The sequence below is a fragment of the Chionomys nivalis genome, chromosome 11 (assembly GCF_950005125.1).
Source record: "Chionomys nivalis chromosome 11, mChiNiv1.1, whole genome shotgun sequence".
Classification (NCBI taxonomy): Eukaryota; Metazoa; Chordata; class Mammalia; order Rodentia; family Cricetidae; genus Chionomys; species Chionomys nivalis.
In genome coordinates, this window is record NC_080096.1 from 75,507,790 (window position 1) to 75,526,292 (window position 18,503).

At 40.7% G+C, this 18,503-nt stretch overlaps 1 protein-coding gene across 1 annotated transcript in view; it reads left to right on the top strand.

Annotated features, from left to right (window-relative positions):
• The first annotated feature begins 8,071 nt into the window (after positions 1-8,071).
• The window catches only part of Brinp1 (BMP/retinoic acid inducible neural specific 1), a 193,134-nt gene continuing 182,702 nt past the window's right edge, over positions 8,072-18,503 (top strand). The window contains exon 1 of the mRNA XM_057785369.1: positions 8,072-8,438. The gene's annotated coding sequence lies outside the window, so the exon portion shown is untranslated. The remainder of the gene's footprint in view (positions 8,439-18,503) is intronic.

Genomic DNA, 18,503 nt, shown 5'->3' on the forward strand with positions numbered 1-18,503 from the left:
AAGCAGTGATTAGATTCTTCACTTGTGGTATTATTAGCTTGAAATTAAGAGTTCAGTTAGAGCTATTGTAATATGGTGGTTGTTGTTCTTTTCCTTTTTGCTGGTTGTTGGTGGAATTTCTTTTGTGTGTGTGTGTGTGTTTATAGAAATGAGGTTCCATTTCTTTGTTCACTGTCAACTAGAGATACATGCCAATATCTAGGTGTCTCTCATTGTTCCTTGTAGTCTTCATAGACAGTTCAAAATCTAGATGGCTGCTAGTTTCTTACAAATTAGCTGGATGGATCACTCAGTTCTCCTGCAACCATCCTGAGAAAATGCTTTGCTTTTAAAAGTTATTATGCTTTAGCTGGTCCACCCTTTCACCACATTAAATAACAATCACAATACTGGTATCTTATTATGTGTAAAGATTGCAGCCACTTCTAGGAGAAGGGATTACATAAGATCAATATTATTAGAAGTCATTGTAGATTTATGCCTACCACAAAGGTACAGACCATGGCCAGTAATGACAGACTTATATTATCTGGTGTAGTGTTTAGCAGAGGCAAAATTCTATTGGTTGCTATTCATTTGGCTTATAGTTCATTTCTTTACTTCTTCACTTATAGAGATACTACTTCTTGTCTCTCTAAGTCAGATGATTTATTTAACCCAATTACCTGATTTATCATGATCTACTAAGATATACTTGGTAGAAACTTATACAAATTCAGATAAAATCAACAGCAAAGATATTATAAATTTGGTTATCTGGATCATTACACCTTCCTTCTTCATTCCCGATAAAATTCTCTGTGTAGTAGCAAAAATGACTGACAGAATTCCAGGCTTGGTTACCAGCTATTGATTACAACTATTATCATTATTTGATTTTATGAATGTTAGTTTCTAATAATAATAATAATAATTTGTGTGGATGTGTGTGTAAGTACACCATACCATATACATGTATAGAGGTCAGAGGACAATTCTTGTCAGTTCTCTATTTCCAGTGTGTGAATGGGGGACCTTACTCAGATCATAAATGTTTGTGGCAAGACTCTTTACCTACTGAACCTTCTTGCTGGCTTCACAATTTTATTTTAGGGAAGTATTAAATGAAGATTTGATAAAATATTCTAGAACTGATCAGATAGATCTATACCAAGGCCTTTTCTAAAACAATTGCAGTTAGGTGTTGTGGCTTGCTGATCTTTCCCATATGCCTTAGACTAAGAGGAAGAGGTAATACCTCCAGAAACATATGATGTGATAAATTTAGAAATGAGACTTCCCAAAAAAGAAGAGGGGCCCCTTTAGCAAATGAAGAAAAGGGCCTGGAGGCAGGAAAAAGCTAAATATAGCCTATGTTTGCTACCCCTGGTGGATCACCACATACACACATACACAGAGAGAGAGAGAGAGAGAGAGAGAGAGAGAGAGAGAGAGAGAGAGAGAGAGAGGTGGAACTGACAGAGACAGAGAGACAGAGACAATAGAAGAGCTAAGAATGGAAAGGTTGCAATTGATCAATTGATTAAACCACAGTAGCAGGGGAATAAAGAGAGGGCCAGTGCCCTGGCCACAATGAATATATAAATCGAGCAATGGTCCCTCATTGCAAAGTGTTCTGGAAGTCATTCACCAGACTTAAACTAGTGTTTTGGCCCTATAAAGAGGGGCTACCTGCTGTGTCCAACTCCTATTTGAATTTCTACAGAAAAGTACAGTTGCAGAAAGCAGAGGATGAGCAATGTGAGATTCCAAAAAGCCTTTTGCCTACTGAATTACCAGTAAAAGTGATGGGTACTAAAGCAGTTTGCAAAAGGGCTATTTCTTGAGTGTTCATCTACATTATCATATTCTTGTACTTCTTTTATTAGAATTTTATGTTGCCAGGGAAAAGGGCTGGAAAGGCTGATGGTTAAGTAAGACAGAAGTTTACCATCATGAGATAGGGAATTGAGAGAGGGAATGGGGGTAGTCATATGTAGCAAAACTAGGAGGCAAGCACTCAGGTCCCACAACATCCATTATTATATGTTGAGAGCCTCATAGGAAACCTATACAGGTGTAACTCCTCTTCAGGAAATCAGTTTGTGTCAGCAAATCTCTAGAATATGAGTATTGGTTTTTTGATATCTGGAACACTGCAATGAAGATTTACATATAAAAATATCAATTCTCATTAAAACAGAGGGTATTGTAAAAACATACTCAATGGATTGGAAATATCTTTGAAATGTTGAATTAATACGCACTAGGCCCCTTCCATGAAAAAGGGCAAGTAGCACATGGCCTTATTTCTGACTTTTGTAGTAGGGTGTTTCAAGTTTGAATTCTGCTTCTATTATGTTATTCAAATTGATTTTTATTAGGTTTCTCTCACCTGAAAATGGATTGATGAACATAGCAGCAAAAGTCACATCACAGACTGACTTGAAGGGTTAAAATAATTGATATTTGTGGAGGTCAGGGAGCAGCTATTGCGTTCATTGTGTCTTTGCCTCCTCAGCTTTCATTATAAATCAATTTTTATGCCTTTGAGTTCAGTTAAGGAAACATACATTAGATGAATAATGTCATTGATAATTACTTAGTTACAGTTATGATAAATTTGACATAAAGGGTTGTGAGAGAGTATATACTCTCTGTCTGGGGGTATGAAGTGATATTTACAATGGTACTTGAAGGGGGAGAAGGAAACCTATGGAGCAGAAAGCTTGCCTATAAGCCTACAGGTAACTAGGAGCTAGATAAATTATAGACCCTGGAAAAGAACCAGCATGGTTAGAGCTGAGAGCTTGGTACACTGTCTTGGAAAGAGATAAAGTTGAGTCCTTATCTTATTTGAAGCAACAGAGAAGATGGCATGTGGACTACATTATTAAGAAGAGATGATATGTCCTCATAAAGGCATAGCAGTGATCGGAGCAAATCCAGTGATATTGGAGGGACCGGCATGACTGTGATGTACAGATAGAAGCTCAGAATTGACCATCAGCCAGCAGTTCAATTTTGCTATCAGAGGCAAAATAGGGTGATAACTAGGCATAAAATGAATATAAATAATACAGGGACCAGATAATGGAGTATGTTGAAGTATGAATTTATCAGTTTTGACTTCGGTGTGCAACTCTAAGTCCACCAGACCTTGAATAAGTACAGTAATGGTAAGAATTTTATTTTAGGAACATTGCCTCCAGAAGGTTTAGATCAGAAGGAGAGATTTGGGGAAAAAAGAGATACAGAGGACACACAACATAGAATTCTGTTCAGTAAGCAGATGTTCATCTAAACTTCAGTGAGGGACAGGCAAAGCTTGAATTCTTGTGACCTACATAGATTAATAAATATTAGTTCCAGGCTAGCAAGATAGCTCAGTTGTCAAAATGCTTGCCTCGTACACATGAAGGCAGTGTTTCAGATTTACAGAACTTATGTAAAATTTGTGAGTGTGTTGCTACACCTTTAACTCTGGAGTTCAGAGGGGAATACATGGGAACCGCAGACCAGTCAGGCCAGTGAGAGCAGGCCCATCTGTGAACACTGGGTTCTGCTGAGAGAACTGCCTCAGTAAATAAGGTGGAGAATTATGAAAGATATTATGTGATATCAGTCTTATGTTTCCCACAAGCCTACACACATATGCAGGTGAACCACACTTATAGAACCACATAGGACTACACATACAGATATATACACACACTGAAACATATAGTAACACACACACACACAATGCATATATTTGGTGTGATGTCTAATTGAGTCAAAATGCTTGCTGCTGCAGATCTTAACTATCTGAGTTCAATCCCATAGATCCATATATTGAAAGAAGAACAACTGACCCCCAAAATTGTCCTCTGACTTACATGTGTACACACACACACATATATAGTGGCATGCATATGCTCCACATACAAAAATAAATAAATATGGCAATATGTCATCCAAATAATTATATAATATAAATATAATATAATTGTAAATATATAATTTAATAATTATATTAAAAACTAATACATGCTAGTTTCTGCTCTTTCAACTGTTTTCAAGATGCAATAAAAACCAGATCTTGCTGTTTTACACAAGACCTGCAATATGCTAGACCTGATAGAGAAATGAATGCTTTTTTAAGAGCTTTTCCAGAAGTGTGTAAGTGTTCTGAAGAACAAGACTATATCCTTTGATACATTGTGATGATTTGGCCCACATCTGGCTATGCAAAGCATATTAGACTTTTGGGAAACAGAAGTCATCACTCATCTTGAAGTCGTCCCAGGACCTAAATTTCAGTAGCCCCTAAAGAAATTCAGGCTTCTTTCTACAGATGTTCAGCCCACTTTGCACCCAAAACATCCCAGATTAAGGGATTTTTTAACTCCTCTGAGGTCTGATAGCCTTGGAGGCTGCAGCAGGTGGCTCGGCATCCTAAACAAATAGGAGAAAATCTTGTCTTTATTTAAGGTGAGAGTATCAGAGCCTCTTCATTTCATCCTGAACGTGTATTTGTACCTCTTAGCATTTCTCGAATCAAATGTTGTTTTTTGCTTGTTTTCCTGTTGGTTTCTCTATTAATTTCTGTGAGGCATCTCTCACAAGTGAGGGCAAGTGGGAAAGAAGGTTCCAGAATTTCCCAGGGACAGGCATCAGTGAATACGACTGGCAAAGAGAGATTTAGAAAAGCCTTGTCAAAAGTTCAGGACATTTTCATAAACATTTTTTCTTGCCACAATACAGAGAGTCAGTAGCAATTTGACACTCTCAAAATCAACCAAGACTTACAAACATCATCTAATCCATCACAATAGGAATGAGATGGTGCACAATCCCATTTTCTGAGTAAATGTCCTTGATCAAGGTTCCTTTATAAGAATCACCTCAAGGACCACAGAGAGTAAGTGCTCACTCAAGTCACCTTAATTTGTTGGAAACTCCTCCCCCATGCAAGCTTTTTGTAAATTCTGTGGAAATTGCAAGCAGCTGCTCACCAACACCCACCCCAAAGAAAGAACAAGACATTTCTCACATATCTCAAGCTTCCTTAAATGTTCTTTCTTTGGCAAAGAAAAAAAAAAGAAGTATATTTTTGGCCTCTAAACCTTTTCACACCAGTGTGTATTTCTGCAGAAATGTGATCCATATGGTTCTGATTGCTTTCTCCATAAGTCATTAGGAATGCTTCGCACTAGGAACTTTCCTGATGACCAAGGATTCCAAAGAGACAGTTTTAAATGGCTCTCTCAGCCTTGCTTCATAGAAATGGGGCAGCTAAACAGAGCCAAATGCAAATGAGCTAAGTCCCAGAAAGTTTGAGGTTTTATCCAAAACTCAGAACCAGTGAGGTTCCTGTGAATCTTGAATGTGTCCTACAAAATCTTCACATCTTCCTCTAGGGACAATTGCTACTAAATCCTTCATTGACACATATTAGGGAAGGATTCCATGGATTTAGGTTTGTATTTAAATTAGGTCCAGTGCTCCATTAAATCCCAATATCAGATTCCAATCATGCCAGGGTTTCCCCATTATTTTTTGGAGACACAATAAATGTTTTAGATGTGGATATGAGTGTGGAATTCTGGGTATTATCAAATCATAGTGATATTTATCCAAGTGTGCTTTTCATGTGTCAAGGAGCTTAGTTTCCCATTATATAAAAATGGGGCAGCATTATTTGTCTCAAAACACTCAGCATTTTTTTTTGAGGCAGTGTGTTATGTATCCCAGACTGGCCTCAATCTCACTGTAGCTAAGAATTATTCTGAGCTTCTAATTATTCCATCTTCAACACCCCAGTGCTGGTATTTTAGGCACATGCACCTAGCAAACAGTGCTAGAGATCAAACTTAGGGCATTGTGTATGTGGGAAAAGCACTCTAGCAACTGAACTACAATCTTGGCTCATCACATAGCATTTGGAGACTTATATAGAAAATACTTCAAATGAAGGTTAGTGCCTGGTAAAACTTCAATAATTTCCTTCCTTTCTCTTTATCTCTATATCGCAGCGTTTAGAACTAAAAAGGCTGTGTGTTTCTGAGTGAAATATTGACTGTGTTGAATGATGGGTAAAATCAGAATGACATTTCATGTTTTTAAGTGCCCTGTTTTATTGTATCCTACCATAAGAGACTAATTATGAGGGAAGAGATAGGAAGAGGAATGAATTTGTAACCTGGTCTTCATAGGACTAGGTTGTTTTTTACCAGTTTCTGGACTACATCACCAGCTGTTGTTGGTATTTTTTAGTGAGGCTGCTGTGAGCTCAGGGTGACAGAGCAAAATCAGGATGGAGCAAATAACTAGGAAGCAGTGTGATACAGATAGAAAGAAAGAGAGGGCAAGAAAAAGAACAGAAGGAAAGGCTAGGAGATAACAACTGGGGCTCCATGCTAATAGGAACCGGGAAGCAGGAGTGTGGTGATTGTATTTCTCCGTAATTGCAATCCTTCCAAGAACCACTGGTGAGGACCTTAACTCAGACCAAAAACCAAAGGAAGAACAAAATTGTTGCCCAAGAAAAAGAGAATTTTCCACCAGTCAGAAAGAGAAAAATCTCTCATCTGGTCAGTGGCCGGAGAGCTGTCCGTGGTACTGACTCACTCTCACTTTGATTGCAGAGGAGCTGGTCAAGGGTTCTGCTCTTTTCTCTCCACCCCTTGCTAGACCGTACAATTCTTTTTGTCGTAGCCTCATTCCCCTCTATTTCTCCACCTTCTTTATCAATTACCGCATTTTTTCAAGTTTCTAGTTTGACTTTCAAGAATTTTTCTTTCATTTTACTTCAAAATTCCTCTTCAGTTAGTCACTATTCTAGGCCCTTCTATTTTATACTGACTGCATCTCTCTCTTGTCACCTTTTGGGCAATAGATACATTAATAACAGTAGTAATCAAAGCAGTGCCTGCTATGCATTGTGTATTAGCTATATAGGAGGGATCATTCCCCTGTCTATATATACATATACATTCATATATATATATATATATATATATACATTCATATATAAGTATATTTCGTTTTCAATTCCACAGCAACCCTATATTATATAGAGAGGGTAAATTATATCATTGTATTAAACAAGTGAGAATGTGAAGGCTAAGGTAACTTGGCCAAGATCACACACAGACAAAATTTCAATTCACACCCAGCACTTACAATTTTTACTGAATCTGGACTTCTTTACAATGTCCAACATTTTTCTTGTGGCTTCCTGCTTCTCCCTCTAGAAGTTTCATCCTAGCTTCTCATACTGGCCAAATCTTCAAGGGACTAGGAATCTGCACTTTTAGTGTGATTTAAGCCTCCAGCGAACTAAGCAAAATATACAGAATGCATACCCTGTGGGGATTCAGATCTTGCAAGGGCTTTCCTTCTGTTTCCCTTCAATGAAAGGTCCCTCCTGCACCTCAGGCTGAATTCGGAGTATTTCTGCTATCTGTATTCTTGTCTTAGACTCACTATCCCTGCATTTTTCATGTCTCTGGTGGTCCCTAGAGAACTTTGCGTTCTCTTTGGATTCCCACTCCGACATCCTTCCCGTAAGGAAGAGAATGCATACATTCTGAGAGGTTAAGTGGGCTCTCGCTTACACACAAAAACAATCTCTAACAGTCACGGGAAAACGCAGAGACACAACGGGACTGAGACGTGCGTCACCCCAGACAAAACCCACACTCAGGTACGTACACGCAGTCACGCCGAGCTCCCGCATAATCAGAAACACACAGACGCTCATGCATCACTGAGCTACAGACCCGTTTCATCTAGAATCAGGATCCCTTTGGGTGCTCCTATACAAAGACTTGCCGCGCTGTCCCCAGACCCATGAGACTTCCCCAGTGGCTAATCTTAGACCCACCCTGGACGCCCCTCCCTCGCGAGGCCCCACTTCTCCTCTCCCTCCTCTTCCTCTGTCTAAAGACGTACAAAACACTCCTAGGAATCCACCCGGGCGCTAGGCTCCTCCCTCCCCGCCCCCAGGCAGTCGCTCCCCCATTCATTTTCCTCCTTCGCCAGCGAAGTCCCTCCCTCTGCCTAGACCGGCCTCCTCCGCTCCCCGCCCGGAGACCGCCGCGTACTTGGACTTCCCTCTCCATTCGCCAGCCGCCTCTCTCCCGGTCCCCACGGCTGCGAACTGATCTGGCGCGGTGGGGGGGGGAGGCAGGAGGAGGAGAAGAGCACAGGCGAAGGAGAGGGCGAGAGAACCGGAGGCAGAGGGAATAGTGGCCGCTTTCCGCAACTGGGATTCATGCCTGTCCTCGGGACCAGCAAAGGGGACTTTACGGCTGAGTATGAGCCAGGCTGCTAGAAGCCAGGTACCCCCACGCCTGCAGTCCCTGCGCCGTCCCCGGTATGCGAGCTGGACGCAGGGCTCTTCCAAGTTCCCATCGAGCCGAATAAAAAGCGCCCTTCCGCTGCTCTCCGCCAAAGACGGACATTGACTCCAGGTAAGGCGACCCCGGGCACAGCATCCCACAGCCCCTCTGCCCTTGGAACCCGCCCCGGACCGCAGTCTGGGCGCCCCTGCCTGCGCCTCCCTTCCCCCTCCCACCCTCGTCCGGTTTCCCTAGCCTCCAAGTTCTTGCTGCTTCTGGAGACTGAGGTCCCTGTAGCTTGGGCTCTAAGGGTTAAATGCGGGTTTTAGTAAGTGGCGTGTGTCCCCGCGCGCTCCCGACGTGTGTACCATGGTGGGAACTTGATGTGGTGCTAGTGTGTGTTTGCCTGTACGGCGTCGTTTGCGTTTGGTGTGTGTGTGTGTGTGTGTGTAAACCCTATAACCTACTTTCAGAGCGATGTGTGTATTTGTGTGTGTATGTGTTTGCATTTGTGCACGTCTGTGTATTTTTAATTAGGTCTCTTCAGCTTACAGTGGATGGAATGGGTTTCTTACTACACGATCACGTAGCCACGGGGAAGCCCGCTGTGGACTTCCTCTCAGGGCCCTGGCTTGTTTGGGGGAGATGACAGGAATACAGACGGTGCCTTATTTAACCCAGTGTAGGTACCATTGAAGGAAAATGTCCTCTAAACCATGGGTAGTGTTGCACACTTGGACTCACTGTTGAAAATGATAGAGACATGTCCAAAATCCGAGGCAAAGGAGATGCTGTCCCTTTAAATTCCACACTGGTCAGACTCCAGGATTGTGATGGGAATTTGGAGAGGCTGGGTAATGAGTGCAAAGGAAAGGAGGAAGTCAAGGATCTCCTTATCTAGTGCAAGCAAGTCTGGGGTAGAGCTCTCGCCCTGTCTCCCTGCTGACATCACAGCAGAGCCCCCCACCCTTTTTTTGCGAGGGTCATCTGGGCAAGTTTGTCAGAATCTTTTCAGGGGAAAAGAGTAAGCATCCTTTGGGGATGTGCTTCTCCACCGCAGTCGCACAGGGTCCTAGAGAAAATATAATTTGGGGCAGCTGTAGGTGCTCAGGCGGGAGATGGATAGCGTACTTTCCTAGGACTTATTCCTTTTGCTTTCTCCATCTCAGGCAAGCTTTGGAGGATCCAGAATCTCTTCTAAAAGCTCTGCTTTTCCGAGGCTCCAGGAAGTTAGGAAGATACTGGGAGAAGGGAGAGAGATTGATATGTGTGCAGAGGTGGCAGTCTTTATGTGTAAGGACCAACGGAGACCTACAATGTGTGAGGGATTGTGAGTGGGGAATCCATGATAGATTGTTGTGGTAGTTGACTTAAACAGCTGTCTGATTTGCACCTCGCAGATGATACTTGACTCTAAAATATTGCCATGGCAGGGGTCCCTGTGGAGGCTCCCGGGAAAGGGAAGACCATTTGAGTTAAAGGTCTCCTCCCTATTTCCTCCACCTTTTAGGAGCTGGTATAGGTAAATACTTTGACCACCCTACCCAGGTAGTGTTGGGCCGTGGTTCCGGAGCCAGCCATTGATTTGATTCCCGGCTGCCTCTTAAAGGCTTGCCCTACTCAGCAAAAATGCTGAGTTTTACTGCTGTTAGCATGGCTTCCAGACTAGGCAGCTGTTACTTTCTCAAGGTAAATGGCAGCCATTCTGCTTGTAAGCAGTGAAGCTGAAGAGGAGGCTGAGGTGGTGGGATGCGGTATCTCCAAAGGCTCATTGGAAAGGCCTCTGGGAGAGAAAGAAAAGAAAAACATACCAGTTTAAAAATATTTATATATGTATATCTATATCTTTTGAGGAGTGATAAAAGCAAGCGTGTGTGTTTGTAGGAACCTGCCCCAGCTGGTGGGTGACTGTTCTACCTGCAAGCACCTGCACACATACCATTCCCTGGCTATGGGCTGATCTCTCTGGTTGAAGCCTTCAGGAGGCCATGGACATAGTGTAGACTTTTTGTAAAGCTCTGGTTTGAGCACAGCTTCCTCATGCATTTGTGGGAGGGGGTATCAACAGAGAAAGAGAAAGAGTTATTATGTATTTTTAATGTATAAATGATCAGAACTGGAATGCATATTAAAGAGTAAATAGGCAGTACTCTGGCTCCAAGAGAGGATGGCAATTCCGCAATATTCCCTAGCAAATTGGTGGCATTCCCAGGGCTCAGGTTGTTTTTCAGCCAGATCTATGTCTTTCTAACTCCAGGAGTCACAGCATTTCCTAATCCTATCTGCCCACCATACTCCCACCCACGATAACTGCTTGTCTTCCCTTCTGGGACTTGTTTCAGAGATGCATTTCAGACCTTTTTCTTGTGGAATCCTGACCCAGGAGAGACAGTGCCTACTGTCTCAGTCATTCCTCTTACTTCACAAAAACATTAATACGCATGTATACATGTACACACAAGATTTGGCTGAGGAGGGAGAGAGTAAGATAAGATAGATTCTCCTTTCACTTCCATCGGACAATTACATGCATGTGGGAACCCAAGACTATGTGACTGGTACATAGAACCAAGTAGAGCATTTGGACTATATTTGAGCCTTTTTATGAGAAAAGCTTTGCTTTCTTGAGAGCAAAGTATATACTTAGCCATCTATGCAAATACTTCAGGAAAATGAATTTATTTACATTAATTAAAATCCCACTTCTCTACATTCATGATAAAGGCACAGGAGCATATGCAAGAATATGCAGGCATCCATACACAGGAGTGTAAAATACAGGGCCAGAAACTCTCCCTTCCTGTTACATTCCCTCCGCTGAGATGTAACCTCCATAGGAATTGAGCTACACTGGGTAACGCATGACCTGTAGGTGGAATGGGACTCACGACCTCAGGGAAAGGAAAATCACAGTCCTTTCAGTCACAGGTGCTTCAGAAGTTAAAATCAGATACATTTTTAAAAAGTGTGCTGCCAGTCTTTTAGATGCTCTTTTTGGAGCGCAGGGAAGTACTGAGAAACATGGGGATTTTAGGCCCATCTGCAATAAAGCCATTAACAACCTCACAACCACGCTTTTCTGGAGCTAGACGGTACTTTAGCTCCCAGAAGGGGGAGCTGTGACTCCATTTCAGCCAAGGAGAAACAGTGTGGCTATTCCAAATCAGCTCTGGGGCCCTCCTGCTGAGTTGAGAAGGCCCAGCTCAGGCTGCAGGGAATATATCTGTAGCAGCATAGGTGGGGACTGTAAAAGATGTTCTCTCCTGTGCCATTCAAATGGGACATCTCTTTCTTACTGCTTTCAAGAGAGTTTATGCTATTGATCAGTCCTGTTTCTCTGAAAGTGTCGTTGCACCAAAAGACCCTGCAATGTGTGAGAAAATATTGTCTAATTTGCATGTGCTTTCTCTTCCTGGATTATCAGAGGAAGTCTTTAGCACGTATCACGAAAACAGGCCCTTACAGTTTGTCATAACATCCTTCTCTTCATACCTCCTCTGACCTAAAACCCAAAGTTTAACAAATAAGTTAGTGAACTCCTGGTAACCATATGAACAAAAGCATAAAAAGAGGAAGAGTCATCAAATATAATTTTTCGAACAACTTTTGCCTATTGTTTCTCATTATAATATTTTATATAAAAGATAATGAATATATCATACATTGTTTCTCCATTCCACAAGCCCTAATCACATTTTAGCATCTGATTTAAATAGTCCTTTGAAGAAATCTTCCCAAGACCAATCTCTTTTGTCTGGATTTTGATACAATTTTTTTGGAAACCTGATTTATTTAGTTTTTGTCACTATTTACTCTGTCAGCCACACAGGTACAGGTCTCTCTTGATTGCATCAATGTGTGCTCTTAATAGGAACATTTTTCTTTTAATGCCTAGGGACTGGCACACAGTAATTGTTTCATCGGTGTTTGCTTTTGCATGTCATATCCAGTGTCAACAGTATGTCAGTTTTTCTCCTCTCTCCCATCTCCCTCTTTCTCAAAAATATTTGATCTTCATTCACTGAAAGCAAAGCCGTTATAGCTACAAGATTACACAACTTATCCCAACAGCTCGAGGGTACTGGTGAAGGTGTGGACAGGTAGTTATATACTGTGGCCCAGGATCCTTATTATATTCTCTCCTTTAATCTCCCCTCTAATCCAGTGAGGCAGATGCACCCCCTCTACACAGGAAAGTGAAACTAGTGTGTTTCCAACTTTCTTTTAAGCAATAGGGCAAGGATTTGAATTTTGCTTGAGCATCTCTACTCCTCTACTACACAAACAGCATCACTGGTCACCACTGAGATTTGCTTGTTCAACTGATGCTGGGAACAGCTGGATCACACTGTTGACTCTTTGGAGCTGATGTTATAAAACTGTTGGAGGACGTCTGGATTTATAATAAAAATAGTGTTTTCATTGGGTAATTCTTGAAGAAACCTCTGAATGTTTTTCAATAATCAAACCTTTCTCCATAGTTTGGAATCAAAACTGTTTTGGTAACATAGGCAATATGTGTCTTCCAAGGCTCAGTTTTAATATTAATAGTGAGTTCATTCTCACCCAAAGCAGCTGGTGCTAAATCTGAAGAGATTTGCAGGATTTCTTTTTTATTTTGAGTATAAACCTTCCCATTATCTATAAGTCTCTGCAATTAAACAAATATTATTTTCTAGTCTTCAGGTCTTTATATGCTATAATCATATAAGCAAGTAAATATAATCATATCATCGAAAATGTTCTCCTTTAAGTAAAAAAGAACCTAGAACCCTATGATATCCATTTGAAAAGCCTATCTTACATTGCCCAATAATTTATGATCATTCTCTAGATTATCTCACCTTTAGGGTTTTGACACAAAGTTCTGAGAAAGATGTGTATTGGGTTAGGGTTGAAAGAAAGGATTTATTTATTTTCAGTAACAGTAGATGTTACAGAGTGTCCTCTATTTGACAAATGTTGCCCTAGGATAGGACTGCCCAATAGAAAACTTTGTGAAATAAGAAAAATGTTCTCAGTGCTAGCCAGTGCTTACTCATATATATCAGGAGTGTTGCATGAACACAGTCCTGCTTTCATTGGAGCACATGTACAGAGAAAGAGATAGTTGATAATGAGTAAGCAAATAGAAAACCACACTAATTAAATCTAATATTAAATGTCATATAGGTAATTAAGGACCCTATGCTAGAAACAAAGGTGGAAGATATATCTTTATATGAGTGAGTCATAAAAAGACACTTATGAGTAATGTACTGATGTTGATATTTAAATAAAACGGGAGATTATGCAGGGAAATGGTTAGGAAGGCTAAGGAAGTACAGATACCCAGTGTGTATATAGCTTTAAATGAGGCAGAGTGCAACGTGAGATGAAACAGGAAAGACAGACAGAATCCACATTGAAAAAATCTTTTACAAGGGAGTGAGAGGTTTTGACATCTTTCTCTTGACATGTCTTTAGTTGGGAAGTATGAAGTCTGAGAAGGAAGGCGTTCTGGAATTGACAGGAAGTCACTATTAGGTATTCTCTGTTCTGTTTTCATCCTGTGCACATTTATTCCGTCATTTCAATGTGTTCTGCTCATCTTAATTTCCAGTCTTGCTTAGAGTACCACATTCTAGAAATCCTTGGGTTTAAAAGTCAAAATTAAATGGATAGAAAAGGGGGAAGAAAGTTAGCATGTGGGCAGGAGATAATTGAAACCTGAGGGAAAGAGTAGAATCTGACTGTGATTTCAACTTCAAAGATTTATCAAATATGTTATTTGCAGAAGGACTTGTATAAAGTGACTGAGCAGATGTGCCAGTGAACGGTGATAAACGCAGGCCATCTATCAGAAGAGATATGCAAATTCCCAAATATTCGTAATGGAATGGTAATTGCCATTTCAGAATTTTACAGAGTTTAGGAAAAGGGGAAGGCTAAGGAAGGCATATCAGAAAAGACAGTGAGCAGTAATTATAAGTCCTTGGAGATCACGGACTTTATCTTTTTATTTTTTATCTCCTTTATTTCAAAATTTCATAGGATACAAGTACAGATACACAAGGTTCTTAATTCTAATCCTGACCCCACTCAGTGTCTATAAAGACTCCTGAAGAGCCTGTCTTTTACTTCCGAGGTTTGCCTTCTGTAAATTTAGAAGGACCATACTGTTGCTTAGCTCACTGAAGAGATACTGCCGGGCTGTATGGAAATACAACATGACAAAGTTCTTATAAAAGCAGAGAGGGAGACACATGAATGGTGGCTGTGCTTCATCATGAGTTAGATGTCCTCTCAGTGATGAGAAAATCTCAAGGAAGTCATATCTACAGCCCCGCTTGTGATTCAAGACAGCCTAGCTGAGTGGGATAGATGGTGAGCCACTAGTGCAACCTTTAATATCTAAGTGATTAAGTGTTAACATGAAACCCACTATCCTTCTGGAACAGAGCAGCCCAAAAAGGTTTTCTACAAATCCACAGACAGTCCTTGCGGCTGAGGGGGCAAAAAAGACAATTAAGAAAATAATGAGGCCAAGGAGAAGTGAAATTAATTTTTTTATATGACACTGAAGGATTTTTTTTTTTTTTTTTTTTTTTTTTTTTGTCTCCCAGGGGAACTTTCTTTTGGAGATTGCAAGTGGCCTTGAGGAGAATAGCCTGAATAAGACTGGGTGTGAGAAAGTGAACAGTGGTCATTACCAGTGTTGCCTGCTACCGCTACACAGGAAGAGGGAGCCTGATGAAGGCACACAATCTATCATTCTTAACAAATTCTGTACTCACATGGTACAGAGCTGTATAGAGGCATGTTGGCGTCCTCTTGGGAACAGCTAAGTAACTGAATCCCCCCAAGGATGAGAGGTAGATCTATAAGGCAATTAACAAAAGTGAGATGCAATCGTTTTTGTGTAAACTGTAAAGGTTGGAACATCAGGGCTCCAAGTAAATGGCCCATCTGAACAGCTAGAACCCTCTGTAAGGGTTAAGCCAACATAGGCCCCAAAGGCTTTCTGAGATATAATTTATCTAGCATTTCAGAGGCCTAGAAAATGAGTCAGTGAGGAAGAACAGATCCTGTGTGTGGGTAGTGTGGAAAACCAGTTTACAGATTACAAGTTGATTTGGATGGAGGAAGGCTTCATACATATCCAGGGGATAGCTTCATTTTAGAGGACCCATCCTATTAAGGGATAAGTTCTCAAGTTGCTATATTAAGAATTAGTCATCTGCAAAAATAGATGAAATGCTTGATGCCTGTGAGAATCCCTGGAGTATCCAGAAGCCCCGCGATAAATCTGGAAGACCGTTCTGAGAATGTAACTGAGACCATAGCCTTGAGCAAATATGTTGCTGTTTACATGGTACTGGGAAAACTAAATTTCTCATAGAATTTGATGAGTTCTGGGTTTATAGGCATACTGCAGGGGGAGCACCTACAAGGAGCCTTACTCGTACTATAAAAACATCTGCACAAGTACAGAAGCCATTTAAAAAGAGGAAATCAGCATTTTGGTATGTGTAGGCATGTGGGGGAAAGATTGAAAAGTAGATTACCTGGCAGGGCTGGTGATGCAGTACTGCCTCCAATGCATTCTGAAGATACCACTCTTTCAGAGGAAGTGGTCATCACCAAGTGCAGTTTCCAGACATGGCTGAGGCTGGGGAGAACTGAGAGCATTATAAATAATTTTATTCTGGGTACATATCAACAGGACAGTGTCATTCATAGTCCAGTGAAGACTTACAAATGATTTCTGAAAATATTAGCAAGCCAGACACATTTTTCTTCATTTTCTCCTCTCTTTTTTGCATGGAAAAAAATACGTTTTTTGAGAGTTCAGGGTCTTCACCCAGAATATTTAGGGGTGACTGAAATGTCACTACTATAAAGCCACTCCTGGCCTGGTGCCGTGTGTGTCAAACTTGTTTGCTTTGTGTTCCTTGTACTATAATAGATATATAGTAGATTTTTGTTGTATATTGTCTATAAGTACAGAGTAGGTAGAATAATCTCCCATTTTGAATATGTGAAAATTGAGGTGTGTAGCAGCAGTATTCCTGGTTGAAGAGAAAACAGTGAGCCCATGGTGTGGTATGGAGGATTTGAACCCATTCCTATCTGACTGAAAGGGATTGAAAGCTTGAGGCCTGGAGTCTGAATACCTGTGCTACAACTTACTGGGCCTCTCATCTTAGCCAGGTTAACTAATATTCCCATGTCTGTTTCACCATCTGTAAAATAGGGAGAACAATAGCAACTCTGTATGGAAATGAGATGACAATGTAATGAGTTCATTCGGGAAGTGTTTCAAACAGTATCAGGTCAGTTGTCACAACCACATAGCGCTAATCATTTTTGCTCCTATTACTGCTGTGCCCTGATGTATCAGATTGAGCATTGTCTGAATTCTTAGGCTTGTGTTCAAACTGGAAAAATCATACACAAAAAAGATTACTTTGATGTTTGAGACATGACCTTGCAAAGGAAATCTTAGGATCATTTTTACAAACCAACTCCTTCCCAGCATCTCACAGTGAGACAGCAGTGGTTGTAGGAGAGACTGAGAAAGTGGGAACAAATATAGCAGCATGCACAACGGCTAAAGTAGAATTTTTACTTCTGTGTTGCTGTGGGTCAGGAAGCAAATGTAGACAGGTCATTGACCATGAGAGCTGAAAGTCCATATAGGTCTGTTTAATTTTCTCTCCTTTTTCTTTTGTTTTATTTTATGCATGGAACCATTCTCTTTAACGTAAAAGAGAACCTGAGTGGGCTCAGGTACACCAAAATTCTGCAACCTCTCTCCCTGCATCTATCTACTTCATTTTTTAATATGTAAGGCCAGTGTTGTCCATCAGGTTTACCTGAAAGCATGGATGATTAACAGTAGCTTGATATCATGTTGATCTTTGTCTTCATGATTCCCTTCCACAGCATTAATGCCGTTTATTTTATCAAATTCCTGAATATCTTGAAATGATCGTTTAAATTGCATGTATATTTTGTTGTGATACGCCAAATTTAAAATTATTTTTTCCAGTTTCCCAACAAGGACATTCTGTCTAAAACATGGGAGATTCACTGTAGGATATTCAATAAGTAACCATAGTAGACCTCAAGCCCTTGTCTATTAAATGTGATGTTCTTTGCCTGAATTACCACTTTTCCTTGCGTTAGCCTAAGGCATTGTCCAGCTAGTAGCAACTTCCAGCCTGCCCTCACATGCAACTTGGCGGCTTCTTATAGTGGAGGTTGATGACTGCTACTATTGTCTTGGGTAGGGTCAGTCATTGTAAATCATCAGCCATTATGTCATAAGACTTTGCCCTCCATTCTGATCTTTCAAATGTCTAAAGTGTGAAGGCATCCATTGTATTTGCTCCAGGAGGAATTCTAAATGGGGCTGCTGGAAGGCGCTTCCTAAATCTTTGCTAACAATCTGCATTTTACTTCCTTCCCTTCTTTATCTGTCAGTATCCTGAATATCTTCCACTCTTCCAGTACGGTCTCGCTGCCAGTTTCATAGCCTCTTAAAATAGTAATTTAACTTCACAATGCCTCTGCAGGAATCTTTAGCTTAGCCTGTTTATTTGCACCCTAATTGTGTGAGTTCAAATGCTGCTGAAACCAGGGCCAGCAATCATAGAATAAACCATTTTCTAACTCTGAGCCAGAGCTAAGTGCCAAGATCTTTCTTTTACTGGAAACAGTGACTGCAAACCCACCAATGATCGCAGTGATTTCACTGTCACAGTTAAAGGGAACTTAAGAAATTGTCGGGTGGAAATGGCATGAATTTCAACAGCAAGATACTGTAATATTTCTATGGATATTTCTCTGACTCTGTATCTTTTTTATAATTTATGCACAAACATACATGAATTTAAGAGAATTGATGTTGAACACTTTGGAAATTAGTAGAAAGGAGAATTGTAGAGATACTGAAAAATGCTCAAATTGTTGCCTTTTCATATTACTGGCCCATGAACTGAGTCATAATTGTAGGATTACCTGCTATTAGAAGTCAAATAGGTAGAACTTTAAAATGTAGAACATGTATGACTCCACCTGTATTTTCAAAAAGAAAATATTCCTTTCCCATTTAAAACAAGAGTAAGCAAGTGTGGGAATAAATTGAGAGACAAGAAAGGAACAATCAGGAGGGATGTAGACTGGAAGACAGTGAGAAAAGGAGGTTAGTAG